Source organism: Benincasa hispida, chromosome 8 (assembly GCF_027475165.1).
Source record: "Benincasa hispida cultivar pf3 chromosome 8, pf3_genome.v1.1, whole genome shotgun sequence".
NCBI lineage: Eukaryota > Viridiplantae > Streptophyta > Magnoliopsida > Cucurbitales > Cucurbitaceae > Benincasa > Benincasa hispida.
In genome coordinates, this window is record NC_143485.1 from 4,447,029 (window position 1) to 4,456,943 (window position 9,915).

The 9,915-nt window shown below is 34.8% G+C and overlaps 1 non-coding gene across 1 annotated transcript; it reads left to right on the top strand.

Moving 5' to 3' along the window:
- The first annotated feature begins 2,673 nt into the window (after window positions 1-2,673).
- TRNAL-UAA (transfer RNA leucine (anticodon UAA)) lies at window positions 2,674-2,756 on the top strand. The gene has a single exon. It is a non-coding gene; the product is annotated as a tRNA-Leu (tRNA).
- The last annotated feature ends 7,159 nt before the right edge of the window (window positions 2,757-9,915 follow it).

Genomic DNA, 9,915 nt, shown 5'->3' on the forward strand with positions numbered 1-9,915 from the left:
TCTTATATTTATTATAATAATACATTCTTTTTTATCATATGAAATATTTAGTTTAAATAAAATATGAAGTAAAATTTACAAGATTGGTATTTATTTGTTTGTGTATTTTTTTATAGTGAACTTTTTATTTCGTACTACTCTATTTTTTTTAATTGAATTTAAATTTAACATGATTGGACTCATGTGAGTGAAATGATATGAACTTTAGTACTTTTCTATTTAATCTAATTATTTTAGGATCAGAGGTTGATCTTTCATCTCAACAATTATTGCAGTAAAATTAATACTAAGACTTCGATTTTTTAATTAGTTGAATTTTATTCTATTAATTCAATTTTATTTTTTGAAATCAGTTAGTTGAATGTTTTCATTTCATTGGTAAAATATTTTTTCCAATATTCTGTAGTTCTACTCATATGAATTTAATATTTTTCATCTAATTTTTTATTTTACAACTTTTTTAGATATTTACAACAATATAATACAAATGCGATGCAACATATTTGACACTTGATCAAATCCACATCCAAATAAGAAAAATTCACCCCTCAACTTAAGAAAGCTCTAAAAAGAACAGAATTCTATCTTCAAAATATGACTAAAAAAACTCTCCATACAACTTTAAAAGTGGCTCTTTAATCTTTATAGCGTTATATAAAAAAAATAGAGTGGATTTGACACATAATACAGAATGTCAAATACGATAGCACAAACAATATGTATGATTAATAACACAAAACCAAACATAAATATAAAGACACAAAGATTGGTAATCCAATTTGATATAATATCACCTACATCTGAGGAGTTGTATGCCCACGGGAAAGAAACTTCACCCTATGTAAAATGTTGTTATAATAAAAAAAACTTATATGATAGACTCTCTTTTCAGTGACTCGTATGTAACTTCCTCTTTAGTTTCAACTTAGACTTCCTCTAAGCTTGAGCTCCCCTCACTTCGATGATAACACATCTCCTTGTTTTGCATGAGATCCTCTCAATCCAACGTACTTAGGCCCCCAAATGTGAGATCTCCCCACCTCCATCAATAAGCTTTTACTAAATTTTGATTGAGCTCCACTCAATACAAACATAAAAAACTCACTCCAAATCTCTATGTGATTTGCTACAATCACAACAACTCAACTAAACTTCATTGATAGTTGGAACAGGAACCACAATCGAAAAAATATTAAAACCATGTTAAAGCTTAGAAAATCCCTAAGCTCTGTGGATGCTAATAGAGTGGCGTCGATAAAAGGTTCTTCTCCTGCTTAGATAATCCCTAAGCACTGCGGACGCTAATAGAGTGGCGTTGATAAAAGGTACTTCTCCCGATGCAAGAAATTACCAATTTCTTACATCGGGAGAAGTAAAAAATTGGTAATTTCTTGCATCGGGAGAAGTCCCTTATGCCAACACCACTTTATTAGCGTCAGCAGATACCCTTCCCACTTCTTATGTCACGAAATCTTTTATTCCTAATGAAGAAGCTTTTTTGCGTCAAAAGAAGATTTTTCTGACGAGGCTTTCTTGGCAACCGTGCTATGGTAAAAAAGATATCAGGAAAGCTTTTCCTGAATTATTTTTTCTTTTTCCAATGGTTGGAAAAAACCAAATTTCTTTTGTGTTAATATAAGAGTAAAAGGATAGTTTCACTTCTCAGGAAAAAAAAAAAAAAGAAGAAGATAGTTTAGAAAACATGTCATTTTTATTAAGTTTTGGTTAAAATTACATTTTGACTTCTATACTTTGAAGTTTGTTCACTTTTAGTCATTGTACTTTTATCTATTAAATTTAATTCTTGTTGCTAGTTTCTTATTGATTTTTACAAAAAGTCTTTTTTGTTATCTATTAGCATTTTTATTATAAATGCTGAAAATATATTCACATGTTGTATTTTCTTGCATGAAAATTGTTATTATTTAATCAATTTCGGTAAAAATTAAATTTGAGTGATTAAATTTAAGATTTATTAAAAGTACAGGAATGAAAATTGGACAAACTTCAACATATATGGACCAAAGTATTTTAACCTAAAGTTTTTAGTTCTTTTACTTAATTTTAGCAATTTTCTGGAAAAAAAGAAAAAAAAGTCAATTTTTATCCTTAAATTTGTCATGTTGTAATGTCACAATTTGCATCCTCAACTTTAAATTTCATTAAGTTGAACCCTAAACTTAGTTATATATTGCAATATATGTCCACCTTCTATGCAATATTTTTTCAATTCACCCACTAGTTTTAATTAAAAATAATAATAAAGCAAACCATTCTATAACTTGTCAAAAACTAGCAAATTCAAGAATATCAAATTTTACACAAATTTAAATTTGATTAGTACAAATTAACCATCGAATAACTTTTCCTACACCTAGCACTAAATAAAAAAACTTCCTCAAAATTCACAGATTTTAACAAAATTTAGCTCCATGGTTTTCTTTGAAATTTTATCAATGTATATGTACATATGATTTATGATCAACCGAAAGCATATGAATTTTTTGAAAATAAATTTTACAATAAAAAATTTATTAAAAGGTAAAAATTGCAACATTTTTTAAAGTCTAAAGTTAAGATTACAATGTGATAAGTGATTTATAGGTATAAATTGATCTCTCTTTTTCCCTTAAAATTAGTTTATTTAATTCATGAAAACAGTGTTGCAAATTAGCTGGTTTGCCCGAGAGGTTAAGGGGGAAGACTTAAGATCTTCTGCACATAAGTGCGCGTGGGTTCGAACCCCACAGCCAGCATTATTTTGGAAATTTTACTCATTTTTGTTTCAATTTCAACTCAAATATTATAATAAAAAACCATATAATATTTATCCAAGTCTAATATCTATTTTAATCAAATCATGGATTTATGTTTAAATCTCAATATTGCCTATCAACTTTCAAGTTATTTACACTTTGGTCCCTAATAATTATTTTGGCCAATCAACTTTCAAATTTGTTTTATTTTAGTCATTGAAAAACAGTTCAAGTGATTTTGGTCTTTATCATTAAATACATGTAATGCACTTGAATTTATATTGATTTGTAGGTGTAGTAATCTCTAGTATTTTTTTTTTCTGACTTTTTCCTTTCAAAGTAAATTTATCTTCAGGACTTTGCAATTCGTTCTAAATATTAGTTTGTCTCAAGGATTTTGCAACTTGTTATTGAAGGTGGATTACATCTATCTCAAGGGCTTTGCAGCATATTCTTGATGTTGATGTGTCTTGATGGATTCACAACTTGTTCTCGAAGTTATAATTCTTGGATTTTGGAAGTTATCTGATCTTTAAAGTGTTTTAGGTCTTCTAAGACATGTTTGATCCTTAAGAGTTTAGTGGATGTTATGCTTTTTTAATTCTCTTTGAAATTTTTTCTAGAGTCTTTTAACTTCCAATATAGGTTGTCTCTAGAGTACACTTGGCTCTAAATTTCTAGTCTTGGATTGTCTCTAGAGTTTTGTACTTCAACAATTTCAAAGCTTTTGTCTTTCATTTTTTAGGATTTCGAGAGAGTTTTAATATTCAGAGCTTCAAAATCGTCAATCTTGTAATCAACAAACATAACTACCAGAAATAAATTCAAAACTTAATTTTTTTAAAAAAGAAAAAACTAAAATATTATTTTGAATCACATTATAGAATTGAAAAATTAAAAAACTTAAATTGTACGTATCAGATACTAACATTGATTAAACGAAAAAGCTTAGTATATATTGAAAATTATACCTAGATAAGTAAAACAAAGTAAAACAATGTTATCGGAAAATATATCTAATAATTAGTATACATTGAGAAATACATAAGTAGTATATATATTGGAAAATACACAAGAAATAGAGCAAATAAATTAAGTATCATCTATTGAGAAATACACATTAAATAAAGTAGTATATATTGGGGAATACATAAGTAGTATATATATATATTGGGAAATACACAAGTAGTATATATTGAGAAATACACAAGTCGTATATATTGGGAAATATACCTGAAATACACCTAATTAAAGTAGTATCTATTGAAATACATAAGCAGTAAATATTGAGAAAAAAAAAACATCTAGATAAAGTAATATTGAGAAATACATAAAAATAAAAAAGATAAATGGTAATAGGATAAAAAAAATAAAAAATAAAGAAAATAAAGAAAAAATTTCAGTACATTTGGTTCATAATCTTTTAAATTAGTCATTTTAGTCCCTGAATTTTCAATAATAGATTTAAAAGATCTTTACACTAATAAAACCATTAAGTTTAATTGATTAAATACTGATGTGACAAAATAACTTAGAAAAAATATATATTGTAAATTTTTTCCTGTCTGCCTTCTTCTCCTATCTCTTCTTTTCTTCCTCTTTCTCCTCCTTATGAAATGCTACTTTTAGAAGCACTTTTAAGATCATTCTAATGGCTAGTTGGTAGGGTTAGCGGGAAATCTCTAGTTTGATCACGAATGGGTCAAACCAAGGATGGGAACGGGGAACTCCTCCCCATCCTACTCTGATCCCGTTATCAACCCTACTAATTGGATGATGATTTGAACATGCAACTATATTTGAAAGAGATTATCGCTTTATCCACATGTGTGTTTTGAAGGTAAAGAGACACCAAATTTGTTACTAACAAAAAGAAGAAAAAAAAAAACATAGTAGCAACAAAAATTCTGTAAAAAGGATTACTTGAAGTCTAAAGTGGTTCCTTTCTAACTCATACCACAATTCAATCTAATTCTTAGACTAAGAAACCATAGAGGTGAGAATGAAAAAGAATGAATATTACCAGCATTACCCACAAAGGTAGGCCATGGAAAGGTACGTCAAGGACTAAAGGAGAGAGAAAGAAGAGAGAGGAGAAGAGAAAGGAGGAAAAACATTAAAAATATACATTTTTTTAATGATTTTATTAGTAAAAAGACTTTTTAAACCTATTATTGAAAATTTAGAGACTAGAATGACCAATTTGGAACGTTAAGAATCAAATGGATCCGTTCTAGAAAACTCAGTAACAAAAAAAAAAAAAAAAAGGTATATTTTCCCATAAAATTATATATACACCTGCCCTTTAGAGGAATATTTCACTCCAAACCTTTCATCTTGTCCAAAAGTTTCAAAGCTCGAATAATAAACCCTTCTTTCTTCTTGCTTTACTAGAAGAGCCTCACAAGTAAGTCATTCCCTATTTAAAATGTGACCCCATGCCAGTAGGGGTTGCAATCCCGTGAGGACCCTCGATGAACCATGTTTCTTCCCATCACCCAATTCAACCATTGATTTTGTATATTAGACTTATTAAAGGGAACATAAATCATTGAGAGATGTACTTTTCAAAAGTAGAGACGATTTGATTTTTCTTTTAACTGCTCCATTTTTCCCTAAACAATGTGGTGGCTATATTAACGTAATATGTGTCTATTCTTAAGCCCTTTTATGTGGAAATCGTAAACTGGCCTATCGACCAAATAATTGATCTGCCACTACTTGCCCCTAGGGATAGTTTGTTCCAATGCCCATGGCGCACATTAGTTCTTAATTGGATCTAAATTTAACAAATTAAGGTTTCATTACGATGATGACTTGTGATTGGTTGAAATCTCTCATTTAAAAATATTAATAAATTTATAAGTCTGATTTAAGATCTATAAGTAAGAGATCAAATGCAAGCGGATATTAGATGAAAAAAAATAAATAAACGACAATCAAAATGATTGTTTTTTTCCCTCAAAGTTTTGGAAACCAAAATAGCACTATCTTCAAAGTTTCAGGATCTAAATAGTATTTCAACTTAAATTTTAGTTCACAATCAATTTAGGTTAATCCTCTTATAAATTGAGGTTTTTTTTTCTTTTCTTCCGAGTATCCTATAAATTGAGCAGAGTGTCTATTTAATTAGGAAACAAGAAAAATAGACAAATGAGGAAGAAGAAAGATGACGATGGTCGAAGGAATTAATTCCCTTTTACTGCTTTTAGTATATAATTTTTTCACACATTACACTGTATAGGGGGTTCCCCTTTTATACACACAATGGGGAGAATATGGACAAAATGAATAATGAATCTTTTCTTGCAGAGAAAAGGAAGACTGTTGCAACCAATTTGTTATGGAGAAAGGAAAACCACGGTGGCAGGGAGGATGAGCTCAGCTTCCTTGTGGCATTTCGTCATCTGCTGAGTAGGTTGGACGTTTATCCTTGTCATCCCCCCTCAGTGGATGGAACGTATCGGACATCTAGGTGACCTTGAAGAACTTGATCACGAACAAAGTTCACATCGATTTCGATGTGCTTTGTTCTTGCGTGAAAGATCGGATTGGCAGTTAAAGCTCCGGCACCCATGTTGTCACACCAAAGTATAGGGACATCGGTCGAGAAGAAGCCAATTTCAAAGAGTAGATTATGCACCCAAGTGATTTCTGCAGTGGCGTGAGCAAGGACTCTGTACTCGGACTCGGTGCTCGATTTGGCAACAACCAATTGCTTTTTGGAGGACTAGGAAATAAGAGTAGAGCTAAGGTACAGACAGTAGGCAACAATCGACCTTCTATCATCAAGGTTAGAGGCCCAATCGGAATCCGAGAAGGCAGTGATGGTGAGATTGGAGTCGGGTTTTATGGTGAGTCCATGATCAAGAGTGTCGGCGAGATATCGAAGTACACATTTAACCGCTGACCAGTGTATATCGGTAGGGGCTTTCAGGAATTGGCTGAGTTTGTTGACAATGAAGGCGATGCCCGGTCTGGTATTGGTGAGATATTGAAGGGTACCAACCGTGCTTTGATAGGTAAACAGATCAGATAGGGGATTTCCAGTGTTTAAAAAGAGCAAAGCACCAGGGACGGCTGGAGTTGGACAAGGTTTCATCTTCTGAAGATTGAGTTTAGATAGGAGCTCAATGATGTATTGAGCTTGGTTGAGGTGAAGACTAGAGGGTAGGTAGGTGATTTGAACACCGAGGAAATGATTGAGTTAGCCAAGGTCTTTAAAAGAGAATTGGTTATTGAATGTGGAAATGAGGTGATTCAGTTGGGCTGTATCACTACCAGTGATTATGAGGTCGTCGACATACACCAGTAGTATAGTGATAGTGGTAGGAGTGCACATGTAGAAGAGAGAGCTGTCAAAAGTGCTCGTCTTGAACCTTGATTGGCGAAGGAAAGTTTTCAGTTCATCGTTCCAAGCCCGTGGAGCCTGCTTCAGGCCATAGATTGAATGTTTAAGCTTGCATATATAGTGTGGGTAGGATTGGCTCTCAAAGCCAGGGGGCTGGGTCATATACACTGTATCCTTCAATTTGCTATTCAAAAAGGAATTATTGAAATCGATTTGGCAAAGAGGCCATTTATTTGATACTGACAGAGTGAGAACAATTCGGATGGTGGAAGCTTTGATAACCAGGCTGAAGGTATCAAAATAGTCGAGACCAGGGTATTAGTGGAAACCTTTAGCAACTAGGCAGGCCTTATACCTCTAAATCGATCCATTCACATCATGCTTTAGGCGGTAAACCCATTTGTAGCCAACAACATTTTGATGAGGATTAGGCGGCACTAATGTCTAGGTGCTGATGCAGTGCAGAGTATCAAGTCCTTCGACCATTGCAGCTCGCCATTATGGAACCGCAAGAGCCTAAGAGACATTTGTGGGTTCAGGTTGAGAGAGGTCCATGTTGAGTTCAGTAACCCAAGCTTTTGGCCTAAAGATACCAGTCTTGCCCCTGGTAATCATAGGATGAATATTTATGAGAGGGCGGGCTGCGGTTGTCAGAGGCTGCAGGGGTGAGGGCAATGGTGAGTATGTCTGGGAAAATAGGGGAGTAGGACTGAGAGGCGGAGACAAGTTCAGGGGAGGTAGTAGTGGATTAGGGGCAGATGGGGAACATGAGGGTAAGTGAGGTAAGTTCAAGTTTGAATGTGATGGTAAAGTGATTGGATCAGGGTCAGGTATAGTTTGAGCCGGTAGAGATTGGGCTTGAGAATTGGCATTGGGTTGATGTTGGACTGAGGGATATGAGGGTGGGTGATCAATAGTGGTTAAAGGTTGAGAATTTGAGGATTGGGGCAGAGAGAACCATGTTGTGATTGGTGGAGTTGGAGATGAGGGGGCTTGGGTCGGATTGGATCCGAAACCTGATTGAAATGGAAAGTCATCTTTCTTTGAATTGGACATGGCGAGATATAATCACTTTGCCATCGTTGGTCAGACAGCGGTATCCTTTATGTATAGGTGATGGTCCGAGGTAAACACGTTTCCTGCTGTGAAAGGTGGACTTGTGAGCCTGATAAGGTCTTAAGTTTGGATAGCATATACAACCAAAGACCCGAACAGAGGAGAGATCCAACGTGCCGTGAAGAAGAACTTCCATGGGGCTCTTGTCCTGAAGAATAGGGGAAGGAAATGAGTTAATCAACATAGTAGCAGTCTAGAATGCATGCCACCATAGATGTAAGGGCATTTTGGCTTATGCGAGGAGTGTGAGACCAGTTTTAACAACATGTCGATGTTTATGTTCGGCACGACCGTTTTGAGCTGAAGTATATAGGCAGGAGACTTTGATCTGAATGCCCAGACGCTCACAGATGTAGGTTACTGCTTTAAGTTCACCACATCCATCCATTTGTAGTAATTAGAGGGTTTTGTTGAATTGAGTGAGAACAAAGGACTGGAAGTGCTGAAAGGCAAAGGCTGTATCACTCTTCTGTTTTAACGGATATAACCAAGTGAACCTATTGAAATCATTGATGAATGAGACATAGAACCAAAAGCCATCAGCTGATGGCATTGGAGCAGGCCCTCAAAGGCTAGTGTGTACTAAATCAAAAGGTGTTTGTGCATGAGAGGAAGAAGTAGAGAAGGGCAGATTGCGAGACTTTCCAAATTGACATGCTTCACAAAAGAAATTCTCATTATCAGAAATTTTCAAATTACATCCACTAATCAGTTTTGCGAAAATTTTAGAGGATGGATGTCCAAGTTGCCGATGTAGAAGCAGTTTGGAAATGGTTGTGTTGGTTGTAAGAACAAGCAGAGAAGATGATAGGGAGAATTGAGCGATCGAGCTAGCACCCGGTAACCTTGATCTGGTGAGCGCATTATTTATCAATGAGCTGACAGTGTCCAACTGATAAAGTCCATCCTTAAGCTTTCCTTTCAGAAGTGCCACCCCCGATTCCTTGTCCTTAACCACACAAAAATCAGCTTGAAATTCAACAAGGATGTTATTGTCTTTAGCTAGCCTAGAAACACTGACCAAATTTTTAGCTATTTCAGGAACATAGAGTATGTTAAGGAGAGAAAGAACACCAGAGTTAGTGAGTAAGGTTGAGGGTCCATATTGGGATATATTGAGTGGAGTACCATTGCCGACAATGACTTTATCAGTATTTATGTAGGTGGTGGGTGAATGGAGGAAGGTGGGATTTCTTGTTACATAGGTCGAAGCTTCACTGTCAACGTACCAATTGGGATCAGCAACAGTTTTAGGGGAAGTAATACCATAGTGGGTGAACAATGCTGAGTTACTCTATTCTTGATTTCGAGTGGGCGAAAGTTGGGTGGACTCAGCTCTAGTGTGTGTTTATCGGGGATTGTTGAATTCTTTGTTGTAACGGAAGAAGCATATATCAGCAATGTGGCCAAGTTTCCCGAGGTTTGACATGTTGACCTGCTTGTCGAGGCATTGTTCCAGCGACCCCTTCCTCTGTTTCGGTCTCCCCCTCCTCTGAAGTTCGAGGGCTGAGAGTTTCCTTGAGGATTGCGATAGAAGTTTACAGATGTGTGAGGGCTGCCTTGTACAACATTCACAGAGGTTGGATTGGAAGAGAAGGAAATATTGGACATTCCAGTGATCCCCATCTTAATTGCAAGCTGATACTCAAGCCGTTTTTCATACGAGAGGAGGTCGGATTGTAGATCAGACCA